This window comes from Athene cunicularia (assembly GCF_003259725.1).
Source record: "Athene cunicularia isolate RWA chromosome 1 unlocalized genomic scaffold, athCun1 chr1_part1, whole genome shotgun sequence".
Taxonomy (NCBI): Eukaryota; Metazoa; Chordata; class Aves; order Strigiformes; family Strigidae; genus Athene; species Athene cunicularia.
This window is the reverse complement of record NW_020799091.1, coordinates 39,651,136-39,665,942: the sequence shown is the minus strand read 5'-3', so window position 1 is coordinate 39,665,942 and position 14,807 is coordinate 39,651,136. Positions and strand designations below refer to the sequence as shown.

Here is a 14,807-nt window from a genome sequence, read left to right as displayed (position 1 = left end):
CCCCCCCAATTCATCCTTGCCCTCAGCAGGCACATCATTTTGTCTCTCACAATTAAGCCATAGTGGAGTTTGAAACTAGATTTCAATCAGCTTCTCTCTGATCCTGTGGATGGGTCTCAACTACATTGGTATACAAAGTTTTTCCCTCTGTTCCTTCTTTCTCACCTCTCAGAAGGAAAAAATGAAATACTTTTTTTAGAAGTCTACTAAGTGTTTTGATGTTTAGGATTGACACAGGAATCCACTCTTTAGCTCATTTCAAATATGGTAGAAATTCAACTATCTAAAAAGAATAATAGTTTTATGATTTTAAAATTCAAGAGATGGAAATTTTGTTGCAGCACAAAGTGTTGTAATATTAGCCTTACCAAAAAAATATTCTTAAATGCAAAAGGAAAGCATTTAACAAAAGCATTTAAAAAGTCAATTAGTATTAAAGAAATATTATCAATATAATTTTGATGTCTTACAAGAAAATTATGCATATGAAAAAAGGCCCTAAACTTAACAGAAGTTCTGCTTAGACTTAGTGTTAAGAATCCGTACTTCCCAAACTAATGAACTGTTGCTGATAAAATTTAAAGGAACAAAATTCATTATATTTTCCATCAGTCATCATTAGGATTCAGAGTTAATACCCATAGTGCTACCTTATACCTGTTCAAAAATGTCACAGATAGTGATTTGTGCATACAGTGTCACACAGCATTTATTTGATGAGATGTTAATTAATTTTATTGCTGGTGGTATCTTTCTTTAGTAACTCTTGGGGCTACAAGAAATATATCTGAACAGATTGCTGACTGGTACATCTTACCACTTACACTCCAAGATTCACTAAAACTACTTAATAAGTATATTCACACTGAGTTTCTTTGGGAACTATTGGCTAACATCAGGGATTACTGAGGTCTACTAACAGTCATTACTGAGATGATCTTTTGACTCAAATTCTTGTAGAGGAGAAAAAACCCATGTCAGTAATATCAAAACCAAGGATAATTGATTATGTACAATCTTCATGCAGCTACTCCTATGCAAGACTGGTAATACTGCCCCAGTTACTATTACTGTGTCACACCATTACAGGGCACATGAGAAAGCACTGCAATATTCTGCCAGAGAAAACAAGAATATGCTGTTCCATACAAATACTTCCCTTTCACTGATACTACTTTTTGTCAGAGGCTGTTGCTTGAAAAACAGTTCTGTTAGGATCATTTTGTTAGCTGTAAATCAAATAGAAATACAAGGTCAAGCTCTCACCTGGAATACTGGGGAGAAATTAAATTAACTGCCTGTATTTGCTAAGTAATAATTCCTTATTCTTTAGTAACAATTCTGGCTTTAGAAAGAACAGGAAATAGCAAATGCAAAAATTAACCCAGAAGTTAAGATAATGGGAGGGGAAGGCTGATCTGTAATAGAATATTGTCTTATAATACTGCCCTCTTACTCAGGTCTAAAGCCATTATTATAAAATCAAGTGGGGGACTGTAAATAGACATACATGAGCCATACATGCTCCTAACCAATGAAACAAACATTTCTCATTCCGTCTGGAATAAAGCTTTGGATCAAATTTTATCAAGTAGCTATAGGAGTATCAGCTACATGAGCAGATTCTACTGGCCACCTCTTTGATTTATCTTCCAGTTTGATGCAAGCAACAATTTTGGAATTAATTTCTAAGCCTTAATTTTTGTAATTAAATGTGAATGTGGTGGCCTCACTCTGCACCAAAAATGCCTTAGAACATGAGCTGTGAACTGCACATGTTCTCCCCAAGTCCCTAACGCTAAAGCATTTTGGTAGTACAATATGAGTGTTACAGTAATTGCAACTCTACAGACAGAAGCCCATTATCTATTTCAAAGCAGTAATCTGAACTCTGTTCAGCTGGCATTTTTGGCAGTGGCACACATCTAATCAGAAGTTCTTTCTCCCTAGCTCATGCCAACCTATGGTAATGCCATAACCCCTCACTGACAGCCTTGATGACCTTCCTTTATAGGCAGTCCAATTGCACAAGGTAAAAACGGAATGACAAAAGCATTGTGTAAGGTCACAAATTCAGATACTATCCGTAAACCATAGGCTTCAAATGCCAATAAAGATAGAAATAATGAATGCCACTAATAGCAGCTCTCAGTATGAAAAAGTTATTTTTAATGCTTTTTAAAACAATGTAAGTATGGCTTTAGAAAGTCACACAAGCTTACTCTGGCGATGCAGATAGCAGCCTCTGCAGCAAGGAGGTGAGCTTCTATTCTGATTTATGTCAAGGACTCAAAACAGTACTCGAGGTTTAGTACATTGAGGACAAGGAAAGAAGAATCTGACCCTTAAGACCCTGTATTAAAGACAGAACAGTGAGTTTCTTATCAAAGACAATTGGTTTCAGTTTATGTGTAGTTTAACTTATATTCTTATCATAGCTCTGGAAGGTGGACATAAACTAACAGTCTTCTGAACTCCACTATGACTTTAGTGTCATTATAATACAAACCACGGGTAATTAATAGGGCTTTTTTCAGTATGGAAAAAGAGGCCCAGATAGATTTTTGTATCTGTTCTGTATTGGGCTTGATCTCTATCACTACTGGTTTTTTATTGACACAATTCAATCGTATACTGATTAGTCATTCTAACTTTAGCCTAGCATATATGAAAGAAGAAAGGTTCAATCGGTATAAAAAAGCATCTGTAAGGGAGACTTAACTTACCAGTATGGGTTAGAGGAATTTTCTTATCTATTTTGGCACTATTTTTGCCAAAATAAGTTTTAATATATTCTGCTGCTGAAAGAGGAAGACAGGCCATAGAATGTTTTCTGTTACAGTACTTTATGAGCCACATAATTTGCCATGTCACATTTATCAAATAATGCTTATTAATAACGTTAATCTTGAGCTATTGCTTAATTCATCTCAAAATTCCTTAGCACCTACACGATATAACCTTTTTGTAAATGTGAGTCACTTAAACTAAGGAAATGTTTATGGCAGTGTAAAACATTAATTAGTTATCAGTCTAAGAAGATTCCAGGAATGAATGTTCAAACTCCTTGTATTTTAACAGATGACAATTAAGTCAAATAATTAACCTTCATATGACAAAAAAAAGTCACAGAGGAGAACAAGTCTTTAGTGTATCTGTTAAACACAGAAAGAGCATGCAAAAGCAAGTAAAAATCTAATCAGCAAAAAGAGATGCAGCTATTTCTATACAGAAATATATTTTATATTGGGTGTCATTCAGGGTACTTGTAGCTTTCAGTCTGATTCACATTGCTTGGGCAGCATGTGCCAGTACCACAGCAACTTCATGCCTTATAGTCTGAAATAAAACAAATTTTAAATTATGGTCATAGTTTACTAACCCATATTAAATAATATGATATAGTGACTCTGCATTGCCTTCCATTTTGGGGACTGGCTTGTCCTTGGTTAAATAATGCCCTTGTAAAATTGCAAGGCAAAAATAAACTGTTTTCCTCTTAACTAAACAGAGATAGCCCTGTGATGTGAAATTACTGAAAAGATGTGATTTGGGAAAATTACAGTTCCTTGCTTAGTATGTATTGTGCATGCCCTACAGCCTTCCCTAACCAGTAGCTCCCAATTTCATTTAAATTGTAATGATTTCCTTTAAGGACAATTACGTTGCCTAAGAGCAATGCATGCATAATAATGCTGCTTTGGCATGGTTCAGTATAGAACGAGAGTAATAACTGTTTATTAATATGATAATTAACTGTTAATGCTTAGCAACCTAATTATAACTGTTAAATAACTTACATTTTTGAGCCAAATTCTAGCAAAAAGAATTCTATTAAAAATAATAAAAAGCTATGAATATCATAGTAAAGACACAGTTACAGTGTAAAGTGCTGGATTTTGACTTCACTTCCATGAAACATTCCGGATTTCTGCAAACTGTGAACAAACATGGGCTGTTAGGCCTTCCTTGTTCTAAGAGGAAATGTTTCGATGTTAGAATTCGGGCCTTATTTCAGGAAATGCACAAATGAACTATGAATACCATAAAATGTGAAGAAATTAATAAAGCTGTATACTCTGTAGGGTTATTAGAGTTTAGAAAAAGTCTTTTAGCAAGATTTGCATAAGTTTCACCAATGGTGATCTTAGTAAATTTTTATAATTACTATTCCTTTCTTTGGCCTAGGAAGAACTGCCTTGATATTGAACAAACACATGGACAAATACAGCCCTGGAAATGTCTTCGCTAGGAGCAGTAGAATTTTGATGCCATACATCAAAAAGATGGACTAATTGGTGATAGTCTGAGAGAGAAAAATAAAAGTGATCAAATACCTAAATGGTATAACTTATGAGAAAAAATGGATTTGTTTAACCTAAAGAAGAAAAAACTGAGAGGAATATGACAGTCTTCCAGGCAGAAGTTAGGTAGAATTAAGCAAGAAAGTTAGTGAACTGAACATGAAGAATCATCTTTAACTGAAGAAAGAAAGGTTGAGGCAAGGCATTAGAATGTATTTGTAATGATAAACATAGCAAAACCATGCAATAGTTTTTTCTGGGAAGACTGTAAAGTCTCATCATCAGAGGCCTTGATGCTAGTTCAGAAGCTGTCAGGAATTACAGAGGCTGAGCTGACTCTGAAGCAACAGGATGGCTCAGCCAACTCCTGGAGACTCTCCCAGCCTGGGAACACTTTGATAGTTTTTATCTGCAGAGCAACATAATAGGATTGACTATTTCAAATATTAAAAAACTTAAGCAGTGGCCTATGAACAGATTGTTTGCATTATTTTGGCCAATTGTTCTCTGAAGTACTAACACTCCACTTAAGATTTCAGTGCCATTTGGTTTTCTCTCATACTGGTCATTGGACCTGCAACCTGTGCAGCAAAAGCCGCTTTTTCATCTCTGTGGCTGCTAACTTTTTATTCTGTTCTTCTCATTTCTTGTCCATACGATGCTTAAAAACAATTGCAGTTTTCATTATCCCTGTCCTATTGATTGTGGAACAAATGCTCAGGAAATAATTCACCTCAGAATATCTAGAGGCACAGATAAGAATGCATCTAGGTATCCTGAAGACAATGCGGGATTCCGTTCTTTAGATAATCCTTCCTGAAAACATTTATTTAAGATGCAAGTGGTAGTTTTCGACCTTACTTTGTTTCCTACAGCATCTTCTTTTGCCCTATAATTTTGAGAACTGTTATTTCTTACATGTTTGGTCTCATACTAAGTCTCAGTGCAGAATTTTATATTATATTATAATAAACAGTCTTTTTGAAACCCTGACACCCCTAATAAAACCCAGTGAGAATCTTTTGGATTTTCCTTCCCCCAGCCCTTTTCTTCGCTCATCAATATTAAGTCAAATAAGAATATAATTTAGAATAATTTTATGTGATCTTTTTGATCCTCTTTTGGATAGGACTTTCATAGCTCTGAAACTGGTTTTATAACCTACCTCCTATCAGCTTAATTATCATAATCTATAAAACCTTCTTCAGGATAAAGAATACAACTAGATTCAGTATTTCAAATAAGTTCTCCCTGTGGCATCCAAACATAATTCACTGAAGGTTTTAATAATTAACAACAGGCATTTAAATTTTATTTTATTCCAGAATTAAGACCAACTGTCATTTGCAGAATACAGTGTCATACTAGCCAGTGTCACTTAGTTGGTAGATAGACACTTATTGAATCAGTATACTTTTTCCCTAGGAAATTGTTGGCATGCCAATGTCAGCATACAAGGGGCATGTTGAACATTAAGGATGGTAGGTAATACAGGGATAGATTTAGAATCCACTATAGTGATCTGGAAGTAACTCACTAGATGCTAGACTGGACTTTACAATATAGACATTACAAATGACAAAAATTAAAAAAAAAAAAAAAATCTTAATAATTGTCATTTGAATCACAAAGATAATGGTAAGAGAACCGACTGACACAAAGTGTACTCTCAGATGTCTTATTAGCCCTACTCTAGAGAGTTTCATTTGTAAGAATTAAAGGAAGCAAAAAAGGAACACTGAAATTTGTGACCTTTCATCACAACTGGAATATATCAACTCTAAAATAAAAAGGCATAACACTAGTGGTCTGCATTCTCCACATTGAGGAACCTCATCTATCTCCTAGAAGAGAAATGGATTCTTGGCAAACTGAGCTGTCTGACAAAGTTCTGACTTGTTTGAGCCAGCTATTTCAGGGTGATTCATTAAGATCTATTAACACAAAATTTAAGATCTCTGACTTTTCACTTTTTAATTCAGAATTAGTAATTCTGCTGCAGAGAGGTCAATTAAATCCTGTATTATTACCAAGCTGATAAAGTAAAAAAGACTTCTATTTTCCTTTAGCTCATTTTTGGATGGTGCAGGCCAGATTAAACTGAGTACTAGCACTGTAGTGCAATCAGAATTGGGAGATTCAAAAATCACTGGACTTATGTCCATAGCTCTACAAATATCTATATGAAAAAAATATTATTAGCATGAATTACAGTATGATTTGAGTGTTTACCCCCTTCAGGGGAATTTACTTGATTCCCTTTAGTTCTCTGTGATGCAAAGAGAGAAGGAAGAAGATTATAGTTGCTTAGAGGAATCTAAAGCACTTACCAGTGCAGTGCTGGTTAGTGCCTATACACAGGATGACCTGACCCTACTGATCTCTCCACATCCCAGATTCAGACACCCGGCCCTAACAGAGCGGCTCACAGATCCTGACTTAAGCATCTTCACAGACTGTTTTGCCATGACTAGGTACAGCCTGAGAAAGACAATCTGCAAAGCCATTTTGCATTTGTTAAGGAGGTGTGTAAAGCTACTTAATAGAAAACACTCCATACATATTTCTGGATGCAGACCTCCCTTCCCAGAGACAAGAAGCCTCTATCCATCTAGGCTCAGAGGCTAGGCCCATTCCTGAAAGTTTAGAGGCTTAACTGAGCAGGCTTATAGTTGTTAGAGTAGGTGTCAGTGGTGCTCTCTGACTGTATATTCTACCCTAGTGGCAAAGTGCATTCCCCCAAACACTGAGGGACCTATGTTGAGTTTGCAACTCACCCTGAGAAAATTCACATCCGCATTTTAATCTAGGTGAGTGCAACATTTGGTTTTCACATGTAGCTAGATGACTATATGAAATGGAATGCAAGACTTGTTGTGCCAAGTGGACAACAGGAGAGAAAGATGACTCAGCAGACATGTTTTGAGTGTTCACTGCTTGGATGTGGAGGAAATTGGGTTCTGATTGTTGTCAGACCGCTTCTGATTTTCTAATCCAGTTACCATGCAGTGTGAAAATGCATAAACAGTTCAGGGATTTGAATGTAAGTCTCTTTTTATCAGCCATGTGTCCACCCACTCATCTGCAAAACCCAGTTTCCTAAATTGTCTCCATCTGGTCCCAGGAATCTCACACCTTTTTGTACATTGGTGCAGGTGCAACAGCAGGAAAGATCCATGACAAAGCAAGCTACTGTGGTGGCTCTTCCCTCACCCGAAAATTGGAGAAGTCTCTTAGGAGGAAGGCGTTTAAGTACTAAGCAGAGAAAAAAAAAATGGCACTAGGTTTCTCATTTCCTCTCTAAACGTCAAGTTGTTTGAACTGGGAACTACCTGGCTGAGTACTGCTGAAAGGACACCTTTCTGCTGGCCCTGCATTTCAGTGGAAGTGTCCACAGCTGCTACTCTCCAGAGAAGGCCCATACCTTGGGTGTGCTTGAGGAATGTTGTGAGCATGGCTGTGGGGCTGGGTTTGCCCACAGTGCCCATATGCCACCAGCCCAGGTCATGATGGAGCAGAGGTGAGTGCTGGTCCCCTCACACCCCAGGGTCCACTTCTCTTGTGCATGTGTAAGCACATGTGAAACTTTACAACTCAAAATTAAGGCATCAAACTAGAGTAAATAAGTGATTAATTGTGTGCTTTTGGGATATGTTTCCACGTATGGTGGAGGTTTTTTTGTTACTCACTCTTCCTGGTTTGCACCACATCAGTAGTTTCATAATCTCTGGCCACACCAAAAAAAAGTCCAAATGAATAAATTGGTTCTCCCATCTTTCAGTCTCATTCTACCCAGTGGCCTAATGCTCTTCCTAGCAAAAAAAAAGAAATTATTTTATTATTAGAAGTATTATCCACAGGTCACTGGTCATATAATTTTTTGTAACGTCTCTGTAAAGCACCAGTAGAGCGATAATAAGGAGAAAGTAAAAATGGAAATCACTCAGTGATTGATATAATCCTCTCCACATTGTTTTTGATCATTGAAAATCTTTTCTTGTCTCTTGGCACTTTTTTTTTCCTAAAAATTAGTAAAGCAGAGAAAGGTTGGGCTGTCATATGTCAGCCTCTCTAACAGACTCTTTCTTGCTTTCATTTAGTGAATGACATTGGACCTCACAAGTGATCCCAGACCATATTCTCTCTTAGTGTCACTTTATTGTTATTTATTGTGTGACTAGAGCCTGTATATAGTGATTTGTAGAGTAAAAAAAGTCAAGGCTGCTTGGCAATCCACATCTTAGAGAAACAAAAATAATGTCATATACATAAATTAATATTCAAATACAAAAAAGATATGTAAGGCCCAGTGTAAAAGGGAGAAATAAAATATGCTTTATATATTATTTCTTTTTCTCACAATGTTTTTCTGCTTTGGCAGAGTTTTCTTAGCACACATATAAATATAGACAAGATTAAAATCATTGATGACTAAAAAAGTGTCAGAAAAAAAGCATTGTGAAGAAGACTATAAGATGACCTGAAGACACTGGGCAATTGGTTGTGGGAAAGGTATACAGTATTAAAAGCAAAGATAGCTGAAAAGGACACTAAAATTACTTGAAGGCTTACAAAGCAATTTCTTTGCAAGAGATAAAAAAAGAAAACTTTTTTCATGAATATATTTATATATCTACATGAAGTCCATGTAGACAACAAAAACTAATACTGAGCCAATGTTCTCATCCACTTCATGCTGATGAAGGATTTTAGAACAATAAAAGCAATATGTTTCTCAAATTAGGAAGAAATATAACAACACAGACAGAATATGGAGAAGCATATAGCACTGAAAAAAAATCTTTCATAGAGAAAGCATTTCCAGTCTGTAGAATGGCCGAGAAGACTGTAAAAAATGTAAAAATCAGTTTATAAATAAAAGTATTCTTGACAATGTGTGGCTACATTCAAAATCTTGAGATGTTATCAAAATGTTCTCAGCATCTCATTGTTAATTTTCTGCCATCATTGTAAATTAGTTCTAAGCTCTTTTTTTAAATATATATATATATATATATATATATATATATAAAATAGGTAAATTTGTGGAATAATTGTCTCTACACAGCTGAAATTGACTTTATCATCAATCAGTGTCACATTTGAGCCATAAATACTTGTACGATGTCACAGCTGTTAAATGATATCACAGCAACCATTAGCATTATGCAACACTGAAGAGCTAAGGGTCACCAAACTGTTTTGAGACTTTACATTTACAGCACAACTTTTTGGCCACTTGGAACCATTGGGGTTTATTTTCTCCTCCTGATCCATCTATGAATAGCAGAGAAATACATTTGGTAGCTGCACCTGAGTTAATCACACTCACTAGTCTTGCTTTAAAATCACTGGAGAAAAACAGAAACTTTTGGACCATCGCTCACCTCATTTGAAAGTAAGCGTCTAAAATAGGTCAGAAGTATTGCACCTTGAAAGGTCTTATCTCAGTACATTGATTAGAAAAGGAGCCTACAAAGGCTACATCTCATGTAGATGTCTCCACTGTAGATTTCCAAAGCTATATGAGATTATTTTCACTAATACATTTTAAATCTTTTTTTTTCTGTATAAAGTTCTGGTTACATGTGTCCATAAGTACTAGTAATGCTACTGTGAGCACCAGTGCACACTCTGTGTTCTTCATCCAATCTCCCAAGACTCTGCCAGAGCAGCATACAATATTCCAAATATAGGTACACTGAATTGTCTTTAACATTTTGGGTCTCAGTCAAAACACTATTGTCTTTGTAGTAATATTTTCTGAAGGGATTTAATTATTCATATCCTTGGAAAATGTTATGATAAAGAAGAACAGCTTATGTCACTTAACTTCAGACATCTTAAAGTTACAGATATAAGACTGAGCCAGTCACCCTAAGTTCCCTTGGTAGTCACTGGAAAGAAACTGGCACCTCCAAAGGGCAATCCGTCTGACCTATCCTAAATACCGATTTTAGGATGAGATGAATCATTCCCTTGAGGTGTCCATTTCTCTTCATTGACTATAAAGAAAGAATAGGGTGAGATAGAGAGATTTTTTTTTTTTTTTAATGCCTAAATTAGGGCAGATTAATTTTACCCCAGGAGGAAAAAAGTTAGGCTGCTTTGTACAGAAAGCTCGTAAGAATATAACAGGCCAAATTGAACTCTGTTCAAAACAGGGCAAGAGCACAGAATAGAGTGAATTTCTTAACATATACTAGGCTGAATATATATTCAGTATAATTGGCCACTCAAGAAAACTCAGGAAAACTGTAAACAAAAAGGACTTTCTGATCAAACACAGAAATAAAGTATCTCTCTGTTCTAAAGCAGCTACATATTTCATAATTAATGCTAAGAATCTTTTTAGGAGTTCAGACTTTAAATAAATTGTTAGGCTAAATTTACCCACACTTTCAGAGTAATAAATTAACTACTAGTGTAGTACCCATAGAAAAGATTAGAGTCAACACCCTCCCTATGTGTGGTAGAATTTCAATAAAGGGGCACAGGCTTAAAGTCAAGTGCAGAACCTGACCTACAGTGAATGAATTTTTGAAAGCTAGTTAGGGCTGGGTGGAGAGAAGTGGTAAGTTTGGAAGAAACTGACTGGCATATAAGAGGAATAACAATTTCTTGCTCAATTAAATTAAAAGTACTATCCTATATGAATTAAATGTATATTTAAAACTTGTGATTGAAATTGTTCCAAAAAATATCAAAATTACTTGTAAAGTAGGGAAATTATTTTTCCCATCATGAATTTCCATTGCTCTAACTTGCCAAATTGGACATGAAATGATTTATAGCTTTTTATCAGGTTTTTGTGGTTGGGTTTTTTTTTTTTTTTTTTAATACTAGCTGAAAATATAAACATCACAACTTCATACAAAGTGCAAACAAAAAAAGCATTCTCAAACTTTTTTTTTAACCATAAAAAAAAAACAAACCTCCCCATACAATAATTTTTTTTTTTTAATCTTTAATAAAGAATAACGTACAGATGAAAAAGAAAGAAGATTCCTTAAATTCTTCAGCTAGATATTGTGTAAGGTCAGGTTGGATAGAGCTCTGAGAAACCTGATCTAGTTGAAAGTGTCCCTTCTCATTGCAAGGGGGGTTGGACTAGATAACCTTTAAAGGTCCCTTCCAACCCAAACCATTCTATGATTCTCTAAGTTATTATTTTCATAAATATGCATGACTTTCTGTAGAGCAAACATATAGAATAGCTGTCCTGAAGTCAGTAGGAACGTTTTCAAAAAATTGGTTAGGGTCAGGCTTTCAGATGGTTCTGGGTATACTGAGACTTTGTTTTCTACCCAGGCTATTGCACTCCAGGTGCTCTCTTTCCTCACTCACTCTGTTCACTCTTATTTTCACAATGCAAATGACTATCTGATATTTTACTGGAAAGAGACAGGACTTGCTTTGGCCAGACATGGGGTGTGGGGCAGGAAAAAAGGGACACATGCATGAGCACTAGGGAGTGGGAGAGCACTGGAGTAAAACCAAAAAGGCTGTGCAAAGTAACTTCAAATGAAGTACAAGACTAGTATCATGAATCCCTCAACATCTAAAAAACTTCAATAACATTTGGTTTTAAAGTATATTTGACTGCCTTTAGAATCATGTTATAAATGCAGTATCAACAACCTACACTGAAAAAAAATTTTTTTAGTCTGATTTTACAATTTCTCTGATGGAAAGTTAATACTCTCAGAAGTTCCTGGAAACTTCCTTAAATCTTTTTTAAACTAAATTTTTAAAATTAGATAGGAACAACATCTACACATTTTTTTTTTCCCAGCAAAGTCAAGTTAGTTAAGAATTTGTTTTAAACCCTGGTGAACATAACTATGTTTGCAAAATTTGCCCAGAGTACATGGCTTGATGCATTGAAAAAGGACAGAAGGAAAAGATGTTATCAAAATCTTGAATATATAGACTAAAGGAAAGACAGCATTGTATTATTATTCTGTGTTTGGGAGAATCACGGGGACACTGCAACTATGTACAGTACGAAAGAGATGATGCAAGGTTCTATTTTTTTATTCTGGAGCTTATCAAATGCTATATCAATGCTAACTAAATGAGACTAGGTGTAAAATCTTCCGTAGTGATAATCTTGTTTCATAATGGTTCTTTTTAAGTGTCCACAGGGGACACTAGAAGGAGAACACCAGGTCAGATTAGCCACAAGTCAGATACAGTATAGTTATTTTAATGGTGCAATAAGGAAGACAGAGATATGATCCAAAAGGTGGGAACTGAGAATAGAATTCCCCCCGTCTAGGCTGGTGCAGGAGCTGAACAGAGTAAGATGGAGAAACATGAAGGGAAAGAAGGATAAAGCATTGATTTGGAAAACATATCAATGTTAGATAGCTTAGCATTTAACTTGCAACATAGCATAGATAGAGGCAAGTCCAGTCTTAGCTGAAAACATGCACTTATATGTAAAATGTGCTTTTTTTAACACCAGACTTACTTAAAAAAAGAATTCAACAACAACATAACATTTGTATTTTACAGACCTCATGGCTTTCTTGAATGTTTCTTTTACTTTTTACTTACATACTGTATTCAACAGAATGATCCATGGTCTTTCATACTGCATAAGCACACAAAGGTCATAGACTCAGGCTCCACACCTGGCTGAACTACTCAGCAGAAATGCAGCTGGACTGTGGAAACCCATTCCGTTGAATTCAGCAGGTGTCCCCCAAAGTCGGTAGCTGGGAACTACTTATTTCACTCAGACCAGTTTCTTTAATTTCATCCTTCCTGTGCACCACTGATTCCAACAGGCCTCACAACCAACCTCCTATAATGGAGAACACTTAATGAGAAAAGGAAGCCAATGTTCTGGATTAATGCCTTCTAAAGTCACAGGCTGTTAAGTAGGTGCCCAGAACAATTTTCAGACACATTCTCTAATCATCAAAAGGTCCTTAGTACCTAAGCAATGACCTCAAGCATGGTTTTATTAATGCTTATTATTATTAACTTATTGCTACTGCATTCAGTTTTTGAACACAAAGTTGCCACCAATCAGACCTTGAAATAAACTTTAAAATCTTCCTACTTGTATGAATGTCAGTTAAACTGCTTATAATATTTAATGGCAGGTTCTGACTGAAATTTGAAAAACATTTGATGATGATGTAGTTGTAAGCACAGGACACAATTATAATGACAGTATTTGTTACCATAAATGCTAGGGTATATCAAGCACAAAAATTCAGGGTAAGAGCTTAAGAAGGAGGGATTTAAGACATATTATTTTCTTAAATAATGTACTTTCTTAAATGTAATACACATTTCTTAAGATCACTGTAGAGGAAGTTATTCTCTAAAGGAATTTGAATACTTAAGAGCTGGTGGTTAAAGACTTGCTGACACTGGAAAAAAAATCTGAACATGAGGATCGGGTGGAAAGAGGGTAAGGAGAATAGTGCAAGAAGGGAATGAATTGGGTATGAAGGTTAGAAGAGAAAATTGGGGGCAATTAGTCTGGAACACTGCAGAGAGGCCATTGTTCCTGGCTAGGATGTTTGCTGAGACTGCAAATCACATATTTATTTATTTCTGCTGAACTAACCTTCTAAGTAATAAAGTGCTGCAAGGGCACAGACCAAGAACAGTAACATAATTCATTTGAAATTAAGTCACAGCAACCAGTTTATAGATAAATGGATAAAGAGCTACATATTCTTCTGGCATAAATTACGTGTAACGTCATTGGAGTCAATGGAGTTGTGTCATTTTGCATCAGGAGAGAATTTGTTCTACAACACAAGAAATAGTTTTGGCAGTTGTGTCCCATTTCCAGTAACACCAAAGCTACAGAAAAATTCCATTTGCAGCTTCTTTTTAATCTGTCTAGTAGTTCTGTCTAACGGCTGGAAGGGTCCCCCAAGAATTAAAAAAGAAATCAATTTCCCTTCTGGTGACATCCAAAGACAAAGATATAGGATGAAATTCTGACACTATTTACACCTGGAAGTTTCACTGAGTTCAACAGTACCGTTTTATGATACACGAATTTGGTACATTGTTTCCTATAGTTCTTTGCTATTTAAATAACTGAATATTCATGTAGTGATAAATACAATATCTGCATAAATGCAGATTCTTTGACACCTTCAGTACTGATATTTCCTTCATATAGAGCTTGATCAATAGAGGTATGAGCTGGGACAACTTGTCCAGATTGAACATTTAAGCAGTTTTATTCCTTATTGAAATTTCCATATTGTTTTTTTCTTCAGACATTTAGAAATTATGTTGCGACTTACAGCAATGATAATTCTTTATTTCACAAATTGTAGAATTATACAGGGATCCAAAAACACTTCAGAAAGGAATTGAAATACTTGTCTCTGCAGAGGCATTGCAACTCTTTCTTACTCATATTTTGTTATGTATTTCTTTCTTGTTACCATTTTGGGTTGTTGTTCATTCTGATATTTTTCAGGTGAAGAAAGAAACTAAATCTCTTAGAGGAGACAGATG

The 14,807-nt window shown here is 35.5% G+C and overlaps 1 long non-coding RNA gene across 1 annotated transcript in view; it reads right to left on the bottom strand.

Annotated features, from left to right (window-relative positions):
- Positions 1 to 14,807, bottom strand: part of LOC113490358 — a 40,084-nt gene that overhangs the window by 3,413 nt on the left and 21,864 nt on the right. The window contains exon 4 of the long non-coding RNA XR_003400217.1: positions 11,370 to 11,461. This is a non-coding gene — a long non-coding RNA (uncharacterized LOC113490358). The remainder of the gene's footprint in view (positions 1 to 11,369; positions 11,462 to 14,807) is intronic.